Raw genomic sequence first — 23937 nt, forward strand, 5'->3', positions numbered from 1 at the left:
AGTTTGATTCAATGATTGAATGAATGCACGTTGTTTCATTGAATTGAATCAAGTAGATTGGATGGGGTGGTGTTTGCCAGTGTGTCAAGGAAGCTTTTCTAACTCAGTATGTAGATTGTCCGACCAGAGGGGAGGCTATATTGGATTTGGTACTCGGTAATGAACCGGGACAAGTGATGGGATTGTTATTGGGTGAACATTTTTGTGGTCGTAACCACAATTCTGTTACTTTCACCTTGGTTATGGAGAGAGATGGGTGCGTGCAACAGGGTAGGTTTTACAATTGGGGGAAGGGTAATTACGATGCTGTAAGACAGGATCTGAGTAGCATAAGTTGGGAGCATAGGCTGTCAGAGAAGGATGTCGTGGAAATGTGGAACTTTTTCAAGGAACACATACGACGTGTCCTTGATATGTATGTACCTGTCAGGTAGGAACGAACTGGTCGCGTGAGGGAACCTTGGTTGACGAGAGAGTTTGAATGTCTTGTAAAGAGGAAGAAGGAGGCTTACATAAGGTTGAGGAAACAGGGTTCAGGCAGAGCAGTGGAGTGATACAGGATAGCCAGAAGGGACCTGAAGAAAGTGATTAGGAGAGCTAAGAGACGGCATGAAAAATCTTTGCCGGATAGGATCAAGGATAACCCAAAGGCATTTGATGCGTACGTGAGAAACATGAGAATGACGAGAACGAGGGTAGGAAGTCGGAAGAGATAGGAGAGGTCTTGAATGAGTACTTTTCTTCAGTATTTACGAACGAGAGTGACCGTATTGTTGAAGAGGAGAGTGTGAAACGGACTGGTAAGCTAGAGGAGATACTTGTGAGGAAGGAAGATGTGTTGGACATTATGAACAACTTGAGGATAGACAAGCCCCCGGGCCTGACGGAATATATCCTAGGATTATGTGGGAAGCAAGAGATGAAAGTGCAGAACCGTTGGCAATGATCTTTTCGCCTTCACTGTCAACGGGGGTGGTACCAGGGGACTGGTGAATGTTGTGCCCTTGTTCAAAAAAGGGAATAGGGATAACCCCGAGAATTACAGGCCAGTTAGTCTTACTTCGGTGGTAGGCAAAGTAATGGAAAGGGTACTGAGGGATAGGATTTATGAGTATCTAGAAAGACACTGCTTGATTAGGGACAGCCAGCACGGATTTGTGAAGGGTAGGTCTTGCCTTACAATTCTTTGAGGAGATGACCAAGCATGTGGCTTAGGGTAGTGCAGTGGATGTAGTATACATGGATTTTAGTGAGGCATTTGATAAGGTTCCCCATGGTAGGCTTATGCGGAAAGTCAGGAGGCATGGGATAGAGAGAAATTTGGCCAATTGGATAGAAAACTGGCTAACCGGTCGAAGTCAGAGAAGGAATGAAAACAGTTGTTATCTCTAAAAAAAAAGCTGCGTTTTGTTTATATTGTTGCATGAATGTATAACGTTTGATTCATTGATTCAATGATTGAAGGTTTATTAAACTCGGGACTCTGAATAAATGAGATTGAATAAATGAGAGATGCTCCTATTAACATGTGCGGTCTGTTTCATTGAATGCACATTATTTCATTAAATCAATGCGTGAAACGGATGCCACAGACTGAATGAGGGAAGCTCCTTCATTTAATTAATAAGTACAGTTTGGTGCATTGATTGAACGAGTTAAGCTTGAAACATTGAATGGATGAAAGAAGCTATACTCATGGAATTAACACGTACACTGTGTTGCATTGAATGAATTAGTGCAGTTGGTTTCACTAAATAAATGAGTTCAATGTGGTTCATTAAATGAATAGTCAAAGCTCCACTCATTGGATTAGCACGTGCAGTGTGTTACTTTGAAAGAATGTGTGCAGTTTGATTCATTGAATGAATTGCAAAAGTTCTACCCATTGGATGAGCACGTGCAGTGTATTTCATTGAACGAATGTGCTAAGTTTGTTTCATTGAATCAATGGTTGAACATTGACGTCACTGATTAAACGAATGCAGTTTGTTTCATTTAATGCCAGCGTTATGCTCGGGACATTGAAAAACGAGAGATGCTTCTATCATTGAATTAACGTGCGCAGTCATTAAATGAATGCGTGCAGTTCGTTTCGTTGAACCAATTCGTTAAACACATTGCACTGAACGAATGAGAGAAACGCCACTCATTGAATTAACAAATCCGGTTTTGTTTCATTGAATGAATGTGTGCAGTTTGTTTCAATGAATCAATGCGTGGAACTGATGGCATTGAATGAATGAGAGAACCGTGAATGAGAGAGTTAAAGCGTGCAGTATGTTTTGTTTAATCAATGTGGGCCGTATTTTCCTTTGAATGAATGCGTGAAGTCTGTTTCATTGAATGAATGGCAAAAGCTCTACTCATTGGAATAGCAAATGCAGTTTGTTTCATTGAACGATTGCATCCAGTTGAATTTAATGAGTAAACAGACTTCACGCATTCATTCAAACTAAAAAACGGCCCACATTGATTCAATAAAACAGACAGCACGCTTTAATTCTCTCATTCACGCTTCTCTCATTCATTCAAAGCCATCAGTTCCACGTATTGATTCATTGAAACAACCTGCACACATTCATTCAATGTCAGACACTACACGTGCTCATCCAACGATTCGAGCTTTTTCTGTTCTTTCAAACAACCAAATTGAACGCATTCATTCAAGAAACAAACCGCATGCATTCATTGAATGAAACGGACTGCACATGTTAATTCAATATTCCGTGAATAACGCTTACATTCAATAAAACAATCATTGAATCTGACTTTAATCATTGGTTCAATAGTTTAAACGTTACTCATTGATTCGATGTTACAAATTTAACTCATCTCTTTACTCATTAAATTCATCTACATGTAATCATTCATTCACGTCAATTGTTCAATCAAACCTCAATCATTTATTCAATGAATCAAACGTTATTCATCGATTCAATGAAGGAAATTGAATCCAACTGCAGTCATTCGTTCAATGAATCAAACTGCGCGCTCATTCATTCAATATAACACAGTGCACGTGTTAAATCCATGTGTATAGCTTCTTTCATTCATTCAATGTTTCAATGTTTCAATGAAACAAACTTAATGTGCTTATGTAGTGAATGAAACTGCACACGTTCATTCAATGAAAGAGGCTGCACTTATTAATTCAAAGAGTAGAGGTTCAATGTCTCAAGCTTAACGCATTGATTGAAACAAACAAATTGCACACGTTTAGTTCATGAAGCCACCAGCATTTGCCAATTCAATGAATACAGCTACTCTCATTCTCTTAATATCACAAGCTTCGCACATTGTCTCAAGCAAACTGCACACATTCACTCCATGAACCAAACTGCGCTTGTTAGTTCAATCAGAGAGCTTCTCTCATTCATTCAATGTGCCAAGCTTAACGCTTTCATTCAATGAATCAAACTGCATTCATTAAATCATTGCATCAAACTACAATCATTGATTCAATGAATCACACCGTATTCTTTATTTCAATGGAACAAATCTATCTCCCTCATTCAGTGAACCAAAATGCATACGTTCAATTCAATGAAACAAACTGCATTCATTGAAACATTGTATCAAACTACAATCAAACTACAATCAACTACAATTCATGTATCAAACCTTATTCCTTGTTTCAATCGAACAAACCTAACTCACTTATTTAGTGAATCCGACAACACTCGTTCATTCAATAAAACAGACTGTACATGATAATTCAATGAGTCGAGGCATTCTTAATGCATTCATTCAATCAAACAAATTGCACGCATTTAGTACATGAAGCAAACTGCGTTTGTCAATTCCATGAATCCAGCTACTCTTAATCTCTCAATGTCACAAGCTTCGCACATTGTCTCAATCAAACTGCACACATTCACTTCATGAACCAAACTGCACGTGTTAATTTAATGAGAGACCTTCTCTCATTCATTCAATGTGCCAAGCTTAACGCTTTCATTCAATGAAAAAAACTGCTTTCAATGAATCATTGCAACAAACTACAATCATTGATTCAATGAATCAAACCTTATTCCTTGTTTCAATCGAACTAACCTAACTCCCTTGTTTAGTGAATCCTACTACATTCGTTCATTCAATGAAACAGACTGCACATGACAATTCAATGAGTAGATAATTCAATGATGCAAAAAAACAAAAGCACACATTTAGTTTATGAAGCAAACTGCATTTGTCAATTCAATGAATACAGCTACTCGTTCATTCAATGTCACAAGCTTCACACATTGTCTCAATCGAACTGCACACATTCACTCCATGAACCAAACTGCGTGTCTTAATTCAATGAGAGAGCTTCTCTCATTCCTTCAATGTGCCAAGTTTCACGCTTTCATTCAATCAAAAATACTGCTTTCATCGAATCATTGAATCAAACTACAGTCAATGAATCAATGGAACAAATCTATCTCCCTTATTTAGTGAACCAAAATGCCTACGTTCATTCAATGAAACAAACTGTATTCATTGATCATTGAATCAAACTTTAATGATTGGTTCAATGAATCAAACGTTATTCAATGTTTCAATTTAACAAACTTAACACGCTTCTTAAGTGAATGAGAATGCACACGTTCATTCAATGAAAGAGGCTGCACTTGTCAATTCAAAGAGTAGAGGTTCTTTAAAGCGTTCCATGCCTCAACCTTAACGCATTGATTCAAACAAACATATTGCACACATTTAGTTCATGAATCAAACTGCACTTGTCAGTACAATGAATGCAGCTACTCATTCATTCAATGTCACAAGCTTCACACATTGTCTCAATCAAACAGCACACATTCACTCCATGAAACATACTGCACGTGTTAATTCAATGAGTGTGGATTCTCTCATTCATTCAATGTGTCAAGATTCACGCTTTCATTCAAGGAAACAAACTGCATTCGTTGAATCATTGAAACAATCTTTAATGATTGGTTCAATGAATCAAACGTTAATCAATGTTTCAATGAAACAAACAACACGATTATTTAGTGAATGAAACTGCACACGTTCATTCAATGAAAGAGTCTGCACTTGTCAATTCAAAGAGTAGACGTACTCCCTTTCGTTCTATGCCTCAAGATTAATGGATTCATTCAATCAACAAATCGCACACATTTAGTTCATGGATCAAACAACATTTGTCAAATCAATGAATACAGCTAATCTCATTCTCTCAATGTCACAAACTTCGCACCTTCTCTCAATCAAACTGCACACATTCACTAAATGAACCAAACTGCACGTGCTAGTTCAATCAGAGAGCTTCTTTCATTCCTTCATTGTGCCAAGCTTAACGCTTTCATTCAATGAAACATACTGCATTCATTGAATCAAACTACAATCATTGATTCAATGAATCACACTGTATTCTTTATTTCAATGGAACAAATCTATCTCCCATATTTAGTGAACCAAAATGCATACGTTCATTCAATGAAACAAACTGCATTCATTGAATCATTGTATCAAACTACAATCAAACTACAATCAAACTACAATCAATTAATCAAACCTTATTCCTTGTTTCAATCGAACAAACCTAACTCAGTTATTTAGTGAATCCTACTACACTCGTTTATTCAATGAAATAGAGTGTATATGATAATTCAATGAGTAGAGGTACTCTTAATACATTGTTTCAATCAAACAAATTGCGCACATTTAGTTCATGAAGCAATCTGCATTTGTCAATTCAATGAATACAGCTATTCGTTCATTCAATGTCATAAGCTTCACACATTGTCTCAATCAAACAGCACACAGTCACAATGATTAAAGTCTGAATCAATGATTGAATGAATGCAGTTTGTTTCATTGAATGAAAGCGTTAAGCGTTAAGACATTGAATAAATAAGAGAAGATCCTATTATTGAATTAATCTGTGCGGTCTGTTTCATTGAATGCACTTTGTTTCATTGAATCAATGTGCAAAACTGATGCCACAGACTGAATGAGGGAAGCTCCTTCATTTAATTAAGTACAGTTTGGTTCATTGAATGAATGAGTTAAGCTTGAAACATTGAATGAATGAAAGAAGCTATACTCATGGAATTAACACGTGCACTGAGTTACACTGAATGAATGAGTGCAGTTTGATTCATTGAACGAATGAAAACAGTTGGATTCACTGAATAAATGAGTTTCCTTCATTGAATCCATGAATAACGTTTGATTAATTGAATAAATGATAGAAGTTTGATTCAATGATTGAATGAATGCACGTTGTTTCATTGAATTGAATCAAGTAGATTGGATGGGGTGGTGTTTGCCAGTGTGTCAAGGAAGCTTTTCTAACTCAGTATGTAGATTGTCCGACCAGAGGGGAGGCTATATTGGATTTGGTACTCGGTAATGAACCGGGACAAGTGATGGGATTGTTATTGGGTGAACATTTTTGTGGTCGTAACCACAATTCTGTTACTTTCACCTTGGTTATGGAGAGAGATGGGTGCGTGCAACAGGGTAGGTTTTACAATTGGGGGAAGGGTAATTACGATGCTGTAAGACAGGATCTGAGTAGCATAAGTTGGGAGCATAGGCTGTCAGAGAAGGATGTCGTGGAAATGTGGAACTTTTTCAAGGAACAGATACGACGTGTCCTTGATATGTATGAACCTGTCAGGTAGGAACGAACTGGTCGCGTGAGGGAACCTTGGTTGACGAGAGAGTTTGAATGTCTTGTAAAGAGGAAGAAGGAGGCTTACATAAGGTTGAGGAAACAGGGTTCAGGCAGAGCAGTGGAGTGATACAGGATAGCCAGAAGGGACCTGAAGAAAGTGATTAGGAGAGCTAAGAGAGGGCATGAAAAATCTTTGCCGGATAGGATCAAGGATAACCCAAAGGCATTTGATGCGTACGTGAGAAACATGAGAATGACGAGAACGAGGGTAGGAAGTCGGAAGAGATAGAAGAGGTCTTGAATGAGTACTTTTCTTCAGTATTTACGAACGAGAGTGACCGTATTGTTGAAGAGGAGAGTGTGAAACGGACTGGTAAGCTAGAGGAGATACTTGTGAGGAAGGAAGATGTGTTGGACATTATGAACAACTTGAGGATAGACAAGCCCCCGGGCCTGACGGGATATATCCTAGGATTATGTGGGAAGCAAGAGATGAAAGTGCAGAACCGTTGGCAATGATCTTTTCGTCTTCACTGTCAACGGGGGTGGTACCAGGGGACTGGTGAATGTTGTGCCCTTGTTCAAAAAAGGGAATAGGGATAACCCCGAGAATTACAGGCCAGTTAGTCTTACTTCGATGGTAGGCAAAGTAATGGAAAGGGTACTGAGGGATAGGATTTATGAGTATCTAGAAAGACACTGCTTGATTAGGGACAGCCAGCACGGATTTGTGAAGGGTAGGTCTTGCCTTACAATTCTTTGAGGAGATGACCAAGCATGTGGCTTAGGGTAGTGCAGTGGATGTAGTATACATGGATTTTAGTGAGGCATTTGATAAGGTTCCCCATGGTAGGCTTATGCGGAAAGTCAGGAGGCATGGGATAGAGAGAAATTTGGCCAATTGGATAGAAAACTGGCTAACCGGTCGAAGTCAGAGAAGGAATGAAAACAGTTGTTATCTCTAAAAAAAAGCTGCGTTTTGTTTATATTGTTGCATGAATGTATAACGTTTGATTCATTGATTCAATGATTGAAGGTTTATTAAACTCGGGACTCTGAATAAATGAGATTGAATAAATGAGAGATGCTCCTATTAACATGTGCGGTCTGTTTCATTGAATGCACATTATTTCATTAAATCAATGCGTGAAACGGATGCCACAGACTGAATGAGGGAAGCTCCTTCATTTAATTAATAAGTACAGTTTGGTGCATTGATTGAACGAGTTAAGCTTGAAACATTGAATGGATGAAAGAAGCTATACTCATGGAATTAACACGTACACTGTGTTGCATTGAATGAATTAGTGCAGTTGGTTTCACTAAATAAATGAGTTCAATGTGGTTCATTAAATGAATAGTCAAAGCTCCACTCATTGGATTAGCACGTGCAGTGTGTTACTTTGAAAGAATGTGTGCAGTTTGATTCATTGAATGAATTGCAAAAGTTCTACCCATTGGATGAGCACGTGCAGTGTATTTCATTGAACGAATGTGCTAAGTTTGTTTCATTGAATCAATGGTTGAACATTGACGTCACTGATTAAACGAATGCAGTTTGTTTCATTTAATGCCAGCGTTATGCTCGGGACATTGAAAAACGAGAGATGCTTCTATCATTGAATTAACGTGCGCAGTCATTAAATGAATGCGTGCAGTTCGTTTCGTTGAACCAATTCGTTAAACACATTGCACTGAACGAATGAGAGAAACGCCACTCATTGAATTAACAAATCCGGTTTTGTTTCATTGAATGAATGTGTGCAGTTTGTTTCAATGAATCAATGCGTGGAACTGATGGCATTGAATGAATGAGAGAACCGTGAATGAGAGAGTTAAAGCGTGCAGTATGTTTTGTTTAATCAATGTGGGCCGTATTTTCCTTTGAATGAATGCGTGAAGTCTGTTTCATTGAATGAATGGCAAAAGCTCTACTCATTGGAATAGCAAATGCAGTTTGTTTCATTGAACGATTGCATCCAGTTGAATTTAATGAGTAAACAGACTTCACGCATTCATTCAAACTAAAAAACGGCCCACATTGATTCAATAAAACAGACAGCACGCTTTAATTCTCTCATTCACGCTTCTCTCATTCATTCAAAGCCATCAGTTCCACGTATTGATTCATTGAAACAACCTGCACACATTCATTCAATGTCAGACACTACACGTGCTCATCCAACGATTCGAGCTTTTTCTGTTCTTTCAAACAACCACATTGAACGCATTCATTCAAGAAACAAACCGCATGCATTCATTGAATGAAACGGACTGCACATGTTAATTCAATATTCCGTGAATAACGCTTACATTCAATAAAACAATCATTGAATCTGACTTTAATCATTGGTTCAATAGTTTAAACGTTACTCATTGATTCGATGTGAGAAATTTAACTCATCTCTTTACTCATTAAATTCATCTACGTGTAATCATTCATTCACGTGCATTCATTCAATTGTTCAATCAAACCTCAATCATTTATTCAATGAATCAAACGTTATTCATCGATTCAATGAAGGAAATTGAATCCAACTGCAGTCATTCGTTCAATGAATCAAACTGCGCGCTCATTCATTCAATATAACACAGTGCACGTGTTAAATCCATGTGTATAGCTTCTTTCATTCATTCAATGTTTCAGTGTTTCAATGAAACAAACTTAATGTGCTTATGTAGTGAATGAAACTGCACACGTTCATTCAATGAAAGAGGCTGCACTTATTAATTCAAAGAGTAGAGGTTCAATGTCTCAAGCTTAACGCATTGATTGAAACAAACAAATTGCACACGTTTAGTTCATGAAGCCACCAGCATTTGCCAATTCAATGAATACAGCTACTCTCATTCTCTTAATATCACAAGCTTCGCACATTGTCTCAAGCAAACTGCACACATTCACTCCATGAACCAAACTGCGCTTGTTAGTTCAATCAGAGAGCTTCTCTCATTCATTCAATGTGCCAAGCTTAACGCTTTCATTCAATGAATCAAACTGCATTCATTAAATCATTGCATCAACCTACAATCATTGATTCAATGAATCACACCGTATTCTTTATTTCAATGGAACAAATCTATCTCCCTCATTCAGTGAACCAAAATGCATACGTTCAATTCAATGAAACAAACTGCATTCATTGAAACATTGTATCAAACTACAATCAAACTACAATCAACTACAATTCATGTATCAAACCTTATTCCTTGTTTCAATCGAACAAACCTAACTCACTTATTTAGTGAATCCGACAACACTCGTTCATTCAATAAAACAGACTGTACATGATAATTCAATGAGTCGAGGCATTCTTAATGCATTCATTCAATCAAACAAATTGCACGCATTTAGTACATGAAGCAAACTGCGTTTGTCAATTCCATGAATCCAGCTACTCTTAATCTCTCAATGTCACAAGCTTCGCACATTGTCTCAATCAAACTGCACACATTCACTTCATGAACCAAACTGCACCTGTTAATTTAATGAGAGACCTTCTCTCATTCATTCAATGTGCCAAGCTTAACGCTTTCATTCAATGAAAAAAACTGCTTTCAATGAATCATTGCAACAAACTACAATCATTGATTCAATGAATCAAACCTTATTCCTTGTTTCAATCGAACTAACCTAACTCCCTTGTTTAGTGAATCCTACTACATTCGTTCATTCAATGAAACAGACTGCACATGACAATTCAATGAGTAGATAATTCAATGATGCAAAAAAACAAAAGCACACATTTAGTTTATGAAGCAAACTGCATTTGTCAATTCAATGAATACAGCTACTCGTTCATTCAATGTCACAAGCTTCACACATTGTCTCAATCGAACTGCACACATTCACTCCATGAACCAAACTGCACGTCCTAATTCAATGAGAGAGCTTCTCTCATTCCTTCAATGTGCCAAGTTTCACGCTTTCATTCAATCAAAAATACTGCTTTCATCGAATCATTGAATCAAACTACAGTCAATGAATCAATGGAACAAATCTATCTCCCTTATTTAGTGAACCAAAATGCCTACGTTCATTCAATGAAACAAACTGCATTCATTGATCATTGAATCAAACTTTAATGATTGGTTCAATGAATCAAACGTTATTCAATGTTTCAATTTAACAAACTTAACACGCTTCTTAAGTGAATGAGAATGCACACGTTCATTCAATGAAAGAGGCTGCACTTGTCAATTCAAAGAGTAGAGGTTCTTTAAAGCGTTCCATGCCTCAACCTTAACGCATTGATTCAAACAAACATATTGCACACATTTAGTTCATGAATCAAACTGCACTTGTCAGTACAATGAATGCAGCTACTCATTCATTCAATGTCACAAGCTTCACACATTGTCTCAATCAAACAGCACACATTCACTCCATGAAACATACTGCACGTGTTAATTCAATGAGTGTGGATTCTCTCATTCATTCAATGTGTCAAGATTCACGCTTTCATTCAAGGAAACAAACTGCATTCGTTGAATCATTGAAACAATCTTTAATGATTGGTTCAATGAATCAAACGTTAATCAATGTTTCAATGAAACAAACAACACGATTATTTAGTGAATGAAACTGCACACGTTCATTCAATGAAAGAGTCTGCACTTGTCAATTCAAAGAGTAGACGTACTCCCTTTCGTTCTATGCCTCAAGCTTAATGGATTCATTCAATCAACAAATCGCACACATTTAGTTCATGGATCAAACAACATTTGTCAAATCAATGAATACAGCTAATCTCATTCTCTCAATGTCACAAACTTCGCACCTTCTCTCAATCAAACTGCACACATTCACTAAATGAACCAAACTGCACGTGCTAGTTCAATCAGAGAGCTTCTTTCATTCCTTCATTGTGCCAAGCTTAACGCTTTCATTCAATGAAACATACTGCATTCATTGAATCAAACTACAATCATTGATTCAATGAATCACACTGTATTCTTTATTTCAATGGAACAAATCTATCTCCCATATTTAGTGAACCAAAATGCATACGTTCATTCAATGAAACAAACTGCATTCATTGAATCATTGTATCAAACTACAATCAAACTACAATCAAACTACAATCAATTAATCAAACCTTATTCCTTGTTTCAATCGAACAAACCTAACTCAGTTATTTAGTGAATCCTACTACACTCGTTTATTCAATGAAATAGAGTGTATATGATAATTCAATGAGTAGAGGTACTCTTAATACATTGTTTCAATCAAACAAATTGCGCACATTTAGTTCATGAAGCAATCTGCATTTGTCAATTCAATGAATACAGCTATTCGTTCATTCAATGTCATAAGCTTCACACATTGTCTCAATCAAACAGCACACAGTCACAATGATTAAAGTCTGAATCAATGATTGAATGAATGCAGTTTGTTTCATTGAATGAAAGCGTTAAGCGTTAAGACATTGAATAAATAAGAGAAGATCCTATTATTGAATTAATCTGTGCGGTCTGTTTCATTGAATGCACTTTGTTTCATTGAATCAATGTGCAAAACTGATGCCACAGACTGAATGAGGGAAGCTCCTTCATTTAATTAAGTACAGTTTGGTTCATTGAATGAATGAGTTAAGCTTGAAACATTGAATGAATGAAAGAAGCTATACTCATGGAATTAACACGTGCACTGCGTTACACTGAATGAATGAGTGCAGTTTGATTCATTGAACGAATGAAAACAGTTGGATTCACTGAATAAATGAGTTTCCTTCATTGAATCCATGAATAACGTTTGATTAATTGAATAAATGATAGAAGTTTGATTCAATGATTGAATGAATGCACGTTGTTTCATTGAATTGAATCAAGTAGATTGGATGGGGTGGTGTTTGCCAGTGTGTCAAGGAAGCTTTTCTAACTCAGTATGTAGATTGTCCGACCAGAGGGGAGGCTATATTGGATTTGGTACTCGGTAATGAACCGGGACAAGTGATGGGATTGTTATTGGGTGAACATTTTTGTGGTCGTAACCACAATTCTGTTACTTTCACCTTGGTTATGGAGAGAGATGGGTGCGTGCAACAGGGTAGGTTTTACAATTGGGGGAAGGGTAATTACGATGCTGTAAGACAGGATCTGATTAGCATAAGTTGGGAGCATAGGCTGTCAGGGAAGGATGTCGTGGAAATGTGGAACTTTTTCAAGGAACAGATACGACGTGTCCTTGATATGTATGTACCTGTCAGGTAGGAACGAACTGGTCGCGTGAGGGAACCTTAGTTGACGAGAGAGTTTGAATGTCTTGTAAAGAGGAAGAAGGAGGCTTACATAAGGTTGAGGAAACAGGGTTCAGGCAGAGCAGTGGAGTGATACAGGATAGCCAGAAGGGACCTGAAGAAAGTGATTAGGAGAGCTAAGAGAGGGCATGAAAAATCTTTGCCGGATAGGATCAAGGATAACCCAAAGGCATTTGATGCGTTCGTGAGAAACATGAGAATGACGAGAACGAGGGTAGGAAGTCGGAAGAGATAGAAGAGGTCTTGAATGAGTACTTTTCTTCAGTATTTACGAACGAGAGTGACCGTATTGTTGAAGAGGAGAGTGTGAAACGGACTGGTAAGCTAGAGGAGATACTTGTGAGGAAGGAAGATGTGTTGGACATTATGAACAACTTGAGGATAGACAAGCCCCCGGGCCTGACGGGATATATCCTAGGATTATGTGGGAAGCAAGAGATGAAAGTGCAGAACCGTTGGCAATGATCTTTTCGTCTTCACTGTCAACGGGGGTGGTACCAGGGGACTGGTGAATGTTGTGCCCTTGTTCAAAAAAGGGAATAGGGATAACCCCGAGAATTACAGGCCACTTAGTCTTACTTCGATGGTAGGCAAAGTAATGGAAAGGGTACTGAGGGATAGGATTTATGAGTATCTAGAAAGACACTGCTTGATTAGGGACAGCCAGCACGGATTTGTGAAGGGCAAGTCTTGCCTTACAATTCTTTGAGGAGATGACCAAGTATGTGGCTTAGGGTAGTGCAGTGGATGTAGTATACATGGATTTTAGTAAGGCATTTGATAAGGTTCCCCATGGTAGGCTTATGCGGAAAGTCAGGAGGCATGGGATAGAGAGAAATTTGGCCAATTGGATAGAAAACTGGCTAACCGGTCGAAGTCAGAGAAGGAATGAAAACAGTTGTTATCTCTAAAAAAAGCTGCGTTTTGTTTATATTGTTGCATGAATGTATAACGTTTGATTCATTGATTCAATGATTGAAGGTTTATTAAACTCGGGACTCTGAATAAATGAGATTGAATAAATGAGAGATGCTCCTATTAACATGTGCGGTCTGTTTCATTGAATGCACATTATTTCATTAAATCAATGCGTGAAACGGATGCCACAGACTGAATGAGGGAAGCTCCTTCATTTAATTAATAAGTACAGTTTGGTTCATTGATTGAACGAGTTAAGCTTGAAACATTGAATGGATGAAAGAAGCTATACTCATGGAATTAACACGTACACTGTGTTGCATTGAATGAATTAGTGCAGTTGGTTTCACTAAATAAATGAGTTCAATGTGGTTCATTAAATGAATAGTCAAAGCTCCACTCATTGGATTAGCACGTGCAGTGTGTTACTTTGAAAGAATGTGTGCAGTTTGATTCATTGAATGAATTGCAAAAGTTCTACCCATTGGATGAGCACGTGCAGTGTATTTCATTGAACGAATGTGCTAAGTTTGTTTCATTGAATCAATGGTTGAACATTGACGTCACTGATTAAACGAATGCAGTTTGTTTCATTTAATGCCAGCGTTATGCTCGGGACATTGAAAAACGAGAGATGCTTCTATCATTGAATTAACGTGCGCAGTCATTAAATGAATGCGTGCAGTTCGTTTCATTGAACCAATTCGTTAAACACATTGCACTGAACGAATGAGAGAAACGCCACTCATTGAATTAACAAATCCGGTTTTGTTTCATTGAATGAATGTGTGCAGTTTGTTTCAATGAATCAATGCGTGGAACTGATGGCATTGAATGAATGAGAGAACCGTGAATGAGAGAGTTAAAGCGTGCAGTATGTTTTGTTTAATCAATGTGGGCCGTATTTTCCTTTGAATGAATGCGTGAAGTCTGTTTCATTGAATGAAAGGCAAAAGCTCTACTCATTGGAATAGCAAATGCAGTTTGTTTCATTGAACGATTGCATCCAGTTGAATTTAATGAGTAAACAGACTTCACGCATTCATTCAAACTAAAAAACGGCCCACATTGATTCAATAAAACAGACAGCACGCTTTAATTCTCTCATTCACGCTTCTCTCATTCATTCAAAGCCATCAGTTCCACGTATTGATTCATTGAAACAACCTGCACACATTCATTCAATGTCAGACACTACACGTGCTCATCCAACGATTCGAGCTTTTTCTGTTCTTTCAAACAACCAAATTGAACGCATTCATTCAAGAAACAAACCGCATGCATTCATTGAATGAAACGGACTGCACATGTTAATTCAATATTCCGTGAATAACGCTTACATTCAATAAAACAATCATTGAATCTGACTTTAATCATTGGTTCAATAGTTTAAACGTTACTCATTGATTCGATGTGAGAAATTTAACTCATCTCTTTACTCATTAAATTCATCTACGTGTAATCATTCATTCACGTGCATTCATTCAATTGTTCAATCAAACCTCAATCATTTATTCAATGAATCAAACGTTATTCATCGATTCAATGAAGGAAATTGAATCCAACTGCAGTCATTCGTTCAATGAATCAAAATGCGCGCTCATTCATTCAATATAACACAGTGCACGTGTTAAATCCATGTGTATAGCTTCTTTCATTCATTCAATGTTTCAGTGTTTCAATGAAACAAACTTAATGTGCTTATGTAGTGAATGAAACTGCACACGTTCATTCAATGAAAGAGGCTGCACTTATTAATTCAAAGAGTCGAGGTTCAATGTCTCAAGCATAACGCATTGATTGAAACAAACAAATTGCACACGTTTAGTTCATGAAGCCACCAGCATTTGTCAATTCAATGAATACAGCTACTCTCATTCTCTTAATGTCACAAGCTTCGCACATTGTCTCAAGCAAACTGCACACATTCACTCCATGAACCAAACTGCGCTTGTTAGTTCAATCAGAGAGCTTCTCTCATTCATTCAATGTGCCAAGCTTAAAGCTTTCATTCAATGAATCAAACTGCATTCATTAAATCATTGCATCAAACTACAATCATTGATTCAATGAATCACACCGTATTCTTTATTTCAATGGAACAAATCTATCTCCCTCATTCAGTGAACCAAAATGCATACGTTCAATTCAATGAAACAAACTGCATTCATTGAAACATTGTATCAAACTACAATCAACTACAATTCATGTATCAAACCTTATTCCTTGTTTCAATCGAACAAACCTAACTCACTTATTTAGTGAATCCGACAACACTCGTTCATTCAATAAAACAGACTGTACATGATAATTCAATGAGTCGAGGCATTCTTAATGCATTCATTCAATCAAACAAATTGCACGCATTTAGTACATGAAGCAAACTGCGTTTGTCAATTCCATGAATCCAGCTACTCTTAATCTCTCAATGTCACAAGCTTCGCACATTGTCTCAATCAAACTGCACACATTCACTTCATGAACCAAACTGCACCTGTTAATTTAATGAGAGACCTTCTCTCATTCATTCAATGTGCCAAGCTTAACGCTTTCATTCAATGAAAAAAACTGCTTTCAATGAATCATTGCAACAAACTACAATCATTGATTCAATGAATCAAACCTTATTCCTTGTTTCAATCGAACTAACCTAACTCCCTTGTTTAGTGAATCCTACTACATTCGTTCATTCAATGAAACAGACTGCACATGACAATTCAATGAGTAGATAATTCAATGATGCAAAAAAACAAAAGCACACATTTAGTTTATGAAGCAAACTGCATTTGTCAATTCAATGAATACAGCTACTCGTTCATTCAATGTCACAAGCTTCACACATTGTCTCAATCGAACTGCACACATTCACTCCATGAACCAAACTGCGTGTCTTAATTCAATGAGAGAGCTTCTCTCATTCCTTCAATGTGCCAAGTTTCACGCTTTCATTCAATCAAAAATACTGCTTTCATCGAATCATTGAATCAAACTACAGTCAATGAATCAATGGAACAAATCTATCTCCCTTATTTAGTGAACCAAAATGCCTACGTTCATTCAATGAAACAAACTGTATTCATTGATCATTGAATCAAACTTTAATGATTGGTTCAATGAATCAAACGTTATTCAATGTTTCAATTTAGCAAACTTAACACGCTTCTTAAGTGAATGAGAATGCACACGTTCATTCAATGAAAGAGGCTGCACTTGTCAATTCAAAGAGTAGAGGTTCTTTAAAGCGTTCCATGCCTCAACCTTAACGCATTGATTCAAACAAACATATTGCACACATTTAGTTCATGAATCAAACTGCACTTGTCAATACAATGAATGCAGCTACTCATTCATTCAATGTCACAAGCTTCACACATTGTCTCAATCAAACAGCACACATTCACTCCATGAAACATACTGCACGTGTTAATTCAATGAGTGTGGATTCTCTCATTCATTCAATGTGTCAAGATTCACGCTTTCATTCAAGGAAACAAACTGCATTCGTTGAATCATTGAAACAATCTTTAATGATTGGTTCAATGAATCAAACGTTAATCAATGTTTCAATGAAACAAACAACACGATTATTTAGTGAATGAAACTGCACACGTTCATTCAATGAAAGAGTCTGCACTTGTCAATTCAAAGAGCAGACGTACTCCCTTTCGTTCTATGCCTCAAGCTTAATGGATTCATTCAATCAACAAATCGCACACATTTAGTTCATGGATCAAACAACATTTGTCAAATCAATGAATACAGCTAATCTCATTCTCTCAATGTCACAAACTTCGCACCTTCTCTCAATCAAACTGCACACATTCACTAAATGAACCAAACTGCACGTGCTAGTTCAATCAGAGAGCTTCTTTCATTCCTTCATTGTGCCAAGCTTAACGCTTTCATTCAATGAAACATACTGCATTCATTGAATCAAACTACAATCATTGATTCAATGAATCACACTGTATTCTTTATTTCAATGGAACAAATCTATCTCCCATATTTAGTGAACCAAAATGCATACGTTCATTCAATGAAACAAACTGCATTCATTGAATCATTGTATCAAACTACAATCAAACTACAATCAATTAATCAAACCTTATTCCTTGTTTCAATCGAACAAACCTAACTCAGTTATTTAGTGAATCCTACTACACTCGTTTATTCAATGAAATAGAGTGTATATGATAATTCAATGAGTAGAGGTACTCTTAATACATTGTTTCAATCAAACAAATTGCGCACATTTAGTTCATGAAGCAATCTGCATTTGTCAATTCAATGAATACAGCTATTCGTTCATTCAATGTCATAAGCTTCACACATTGTCTCAATCAAACAGCACACAGTCACAATGATTAAAGTCTGAATCAATGATTGAATGAATGCAGTTTGTTTCATTGAATGAAAGCGTTAAGCGTTAAGACATTGAATAAATAAGAGAAGATCCTATTATTGAATTAATCTGTGCGGTCTGTTTCATTGAATGCACTTTGTTTCATTGAATCAATGTGCAAAACTGATGCCACAGACTGAATGAGGGAAGCTCCTTCATTTAATTAAGTACAGTTTGGTTCATTGAATGAATGAGTTAAGCTTGAAACATTGAATGAATGAAAGAAGCTATACTCATGGAATTAACACGTGCACTGCGTTACACTGAATGAATGAGTGCAGTTTGATTCATTGAACGAATGAAAACAGTTGGATTCACTGAATAAATGAGTTTCCTTCATTGAATCCATGAATAACGTTTGATTAATTGAATAAATGATAGAAGTTTGATTCAATGATTGAATGAATGCACGTTGTTTCATTGAATTGAATCAAGTAGATTGGATGGGGTGGTGTTTGCCAGTGTGTCAAGGAAGCTTTTCTAACTCAGTATGTAGATTGTCCGACCAGAGGGGAGGCTATATTGGATTTGGTACTCGGTAATGAACCGGGACAAGTGATGGGATTGTTATTGGGTGAACATTTTTGTGGTCGTAACCACAATTCTGTTACTTTCACCTTGGTTATGGAGAGAGATGGGTGCGTGCAACAGGGTAGGTTTTACAATTGGGGGAAGGGTAATTACGATGCTGTAAGACAGGATCTGAGTAGCATAAGTTGGGAGCATAGGCTGTCAGGGAAGGATGTCGTGGAAATGTGGAACTTTTTCAAGGAACAGATACGACGTGTCCTTGATATGTATGTACCTGTCAGGTAGGAACGAACTGGTCGCGTGAGGGAACCTTGGTTGACGAGAGAGTTTGAATGTCTTGTAAAGAGGAAGAAGGAGGCTTACATAAGGTTGAGGAAACAGGGTTCAGGCAGAGCAGTGGAGTGATACAGGATAGCCAGAAGGGACCTGAAGAAAGTGATTAGGAGAGCTAAGAGAGGGCATGAAAAATCTTTGCCGGATAGGATCAAGGATAACCCAAAGGCATTTGATGCGTACGTGAGAAACATGAGAATGACGAGAACGAGGGTAGGAAGTCGGAAGAGATAGAAGAGGTCTTGAATGAGTACTTTTCTTCAGTATTTACGAACGAGAGTGACCGTATTGTTGAAGAGGAGAGTGTGAAACGGACTGGTAAGCTAGAGGAGACACTTGTGAGGAAGGAAGATGTGTTGGACATTATGAACAACTTGAGGATAGAAAAGTCCCCGGGCCTGACGGGATATATCCTAGGATTATGTGGGAAGCAAGAGATGAAAGTGCAGAACCGTTGGCAATGATCTTTTCGTCTTCACTGTCAACGGGGGTGGTACCAGGGGACTGGTGAATGTTGTGCCCTTGTTCAAAAAAGGGAATAGGGATAACCCCGAGAATTACAGGCCAGTTAGTCTTACTTCGATGGTAGGCAAAGTAATGGAAAGGGTACTGAGGGATAGGATTTATGAGTATCTAGAAAGACACTGCTTGATTAGGGACAGCCAGCACGGATTTGTGAAGGGTAGGTCTTGCCTTACAATTCTTTGAGGAGATGACCAAGCATGTGGCTTAGGGTAGTGCAGTGGATGTAGTATACATGGATTTTAGTAAGGCATTTGATAAGGTTCCCCATGGTAGGCTTATGCGGAAAGTCAGGAGGCATGGGATAGAGAGAAATTTGGCCAATTGGATAGAAAACTGGCTAACCGGTCGAAGTCAGAGAAGGAATGAAAACAGTTGTTATCTCTAAAAAAAGCTGCGTTTTGTTTATATTGTTGCATGAATGTATAACGTTTGATTCATTGATTCAATGATTGAAGGTTTATTAAACTCGGGACTCTGAATAAATGAGATTGAATAAATGAGAGATGCTCCTATTAACATGTGCGGTCTGTTTCATTGAATGCACATTATTTCATTAAATCAATGCGTGAAACGGATGCCACAGACTGAATGAGGGAAGCTCCTTCATTTAATTAATAAGTACAGTTTGGTTCATTGATTGAACGAGTTAAGCTTGAAACATTGAATGGATGAAAGAAGCTATACTCATGGAATTAACACGTACACTGTGTTGCATTGAATGAATTAGTGCAGTTGGTTTCACTAAATAAATGAGTTCAATGTGGTTCATTAAATGAATAGTCAAAGCTCCACTCATTGGATTAGCACGTGCAGTGTGTTACTTTGAAAGAATGTGTGCAGTTTGATTCATTGAATGAATTGCAAAAGTTCTACCCATTGGATGAGCACGTGCAGTGTATTTCATTGAACGAATGTGCTAAGTTTGTTTCATTGAATCAATGGTTGAACATTGACGTCACTGATTAAACGAATGCAGTTTGTTTCATTTAATGCCAGCGTTATGCTCGGGACATTGAAAAACGAGAGATGCTTCTATCATTGAATTAACGTGCGCAGTCATTAAATGAATGCGTGCAGTTCGTTTCGTTGAACCAATTCGTTAAACACATTGCACTGAACGAATGAGAGAAACGCCACTCATTGAATTAACAAATCCGGTTTTGTTTCATTGAATGAATGTGTGCAGTTTGTTTCAATGAATCAATGCGTGGAACTGATGGCATTGAATGAATGAGAGAACCGTGAATGAGAGAGTTAAAGCGTGCAGTATGTTTTGTTTAATCAATGTGGGCCGTATTTTCCTTTGAATGAATGCGTGAAGTCTGTTTCATTGAATGAATGGCAAAAGCTCTACTCATTGGAATAGCAAATGCAGTTTGTTTCATTGAACGATTGCATCCAGTTGAATTTAATGAGTAAACAGACTTCACGCATTCATTCAAACTAAAAAACGGCCCACATTGATTCAATAAAACAGACAGCACGCTTTAATTCTCTCATTCACGCTTCTCTCATTCATTCAAAGCCATCAGTTCCACGTATTGATTCATTGAAACAACCTGCACACATTCATTCAATGTCAGACCCTACACGTGCTCATCCAACGATTCGAGCTTTTTCTGTTCTTTCAAACAACCACATTGAACGCATTCATTCAAGAAACAAACCGCATGCATTCATTGAATGAAACGGACTGCACATGTTAATTCAATATTCCGTGAATAACGCTTACATTCAATAAAACAATCATTGAATCTGACTTTAATCATTGGTTCAATAGTTTAAACGTTACTCATTGATTCGATGTGAGAAATTTAACTCATCCCTTTACTCATTAAATTCATCTACGTGTAATCATTCATTCACGTGCATTCATTCAATTGTTCAATCAAACCTCAATCATTTATTCAATGAAGCAAACGTTATTCAATGAAGGAAATTGAATCCAACTGCAGTCATTCGTTCAATGAATCAAACTGCGCGCTCATTCATTCAATATAACACAGTGCACGTGTTAAATCCATGTGTATAGCTTCTTTCATTCATTCAATGTTTCAGTGTTTCAATGAAACAAACTTAATGTGCTTATCTAGTGAATGAAACTGCACACGTTAATTCAATGAAAGAGGCTGCACTTATTAATTCAAAGAGTCGAGGTTCAATGTCTCAAGCATAACGCATTGATTGAAACAAACAAATTGCACACGTTTAGTTCATGAAGCCACCAGCATTTGTCAATTCAATGAATACAGCTACTTTCATTCTCTTAATGTCACAAGCTTCGCACATTGTCTCAAGCAAACTGCACACATTCACTCCATGAACCAAACTGCGCTTGTTAGTTCAATCAGAGAGCTTCTCTCATTCATTCAATGTGCCAAGCTTAACGCTTTCATTCAATGAATCAAACTGCATTCATTAAATCATTGCATCAAACTACAATCATTGATTCAATGAATCACACCGTATTCTTTATTTCAATGGAACAAATCTATCTCCCTCATTCAGTGAACCAAAATGCATACGTTCAATTCAATGAAACAAACTGCATTCATTGAAACATTGTATCAAACTACAATCAACTACAATTCATGTATCAAACCTTATTCCTTGTTTCAATCGAACAAACCTAACTCACTTATTTAGTGAATCCGACAACACTCGTTCATTCAATAAAACAGACTGTACATGATAATTCAATGAGTCGAGGCATTCTTAATGCATTCATTCAATCAAACAAATTGCACGCATTTAGTACATGAAGCAAACTGCGTTTGTCAATTCCATGAATCCAGCTACTCTTAATCTCTCAATGTCACAAGCTTCGCACATTGTCTCAATCAAACTGCACACATTCACTTCATGAACCAAACTGCACGTGTTAATTTAATGAGAGACCTTCTCTCATTCATTCAATGTGCCAAGCTTAACGCTTTCATTCAATGAAAAAAACTGCTTTCAATGAATCATTGCAACAAACTACAATCATTGATTCAATGAATCAAACCTTATTCCTTGTTTCAATCGAACTAACCTAACTCCCTTGTTTAGTGAATCCTACTACATTCGTTCATTCAATGAAACAGACTGCACATGACAATTCAATGAGTAGATAATTCAATGATGCAAAAAAACAAAAGCACACATTTAGTTTATGAAGCAAACTGCATTTGTCAATTCAATGAATACAGCTACTCGTTCATTCAATGTCACAAGCTTCACACATTGTCTCAATCGAACTGCACACATTCACTCCATGAACCAAACTGCGTGTCTTAATTCAATGAGAGAGCTTCTCTCATTCCTTCAATGTGCCAAGTTTCACGCTTTCATTCAATCAAAAATACTGCTTTCATCGAATCATTGAATCAAACTACAGTCAATGAATCAATGGAACAAATCTATCTCCCTTATTTAGTGAACCAAAATGCCTACGTTCATTCAATGAAACAAACTGTATTCATTGATCATTGAATCAAACTTTAATGATTGGTTCAATGAATCAAACGTTATTTAATGTTTCAATTTAGCAAACTTAACACGCTTCTTAAGTGAATGAGAATGCACACGTTCATTCAATGAAAGAGGCTGCACTTGTCAATTCAAAGAGTAGAGGTTCTTTAAAGCGTTCCATGCCTCAACCTTAACGCATTGATTCAAACAAACATATTGCACACATTTAGTTCATGAATCAAACTGCACTTGTCAATACAATGAATGCAGCTACTCATTCATTCAATGTCACAAGCTTCACACATTGTCTCAATCAAACAGCACACATTCACTCCATGAAACATACTGCACGTGTTAATTCAATGAGTGTGGATTCTCTCATTCATTCAATGTGTCAAGATTCACGCTTTCATTCAAGGAAACAAACTGCATTCGTTGAATCATTGAAACAATCTTTAATGATTGTTTCAATGAATCAAACGTTAATCAATGTTTCAATGAAACAAACAACACGATTATTTAGTGAATGAAACTGCACACGTTCATTCAATGAAAGAGTCTGCACTTGTCAATTCAAAGAGTAGACGTACTCCCTTTCGTTCTATGCCTCAAGCTTCATGGATTCATTCAATCAACAAATCGCACACATTTAGTTCATGGATCAAACAACATTTGTCAAATCAATGAATACAGCTAATCTCATTCTGTCAATTCTCTCAATGTCACAAACTTCGCACCTTCTCTCAATCAAACTGCACACATTCACTAAATGAACCAAACTGCACGTGCTAGTTCAATCAGAGAGCTTCTTTCATTCCTTCATTGTGCCAAGCTTAACGCTTTCATTCAATGAAACATACTGCATTCATTGAATCAAACTACAATCATTG

The sequence above is a fragment of the Chiloscyllium plagiosum genome, unplaced genomic scaffold (genome assembly GCF_037043375.1).
Source record: "Chiloscyllium plagiosum isolate Xiang-an unplaced genomic scaffold, Cpla_swu_hap1 HiC_scaffold_26, whole genome shotgun sequence".
In the NCBI taxonomy this organism is placed as follows: domain Eukaryota; kingdom Metazoa; phylum Chordata; class Chondrichthyes; order Orectolobiformes; family Hemiscylliidae; genus Chiloscyllium; species Chiloscyllium plagiosum.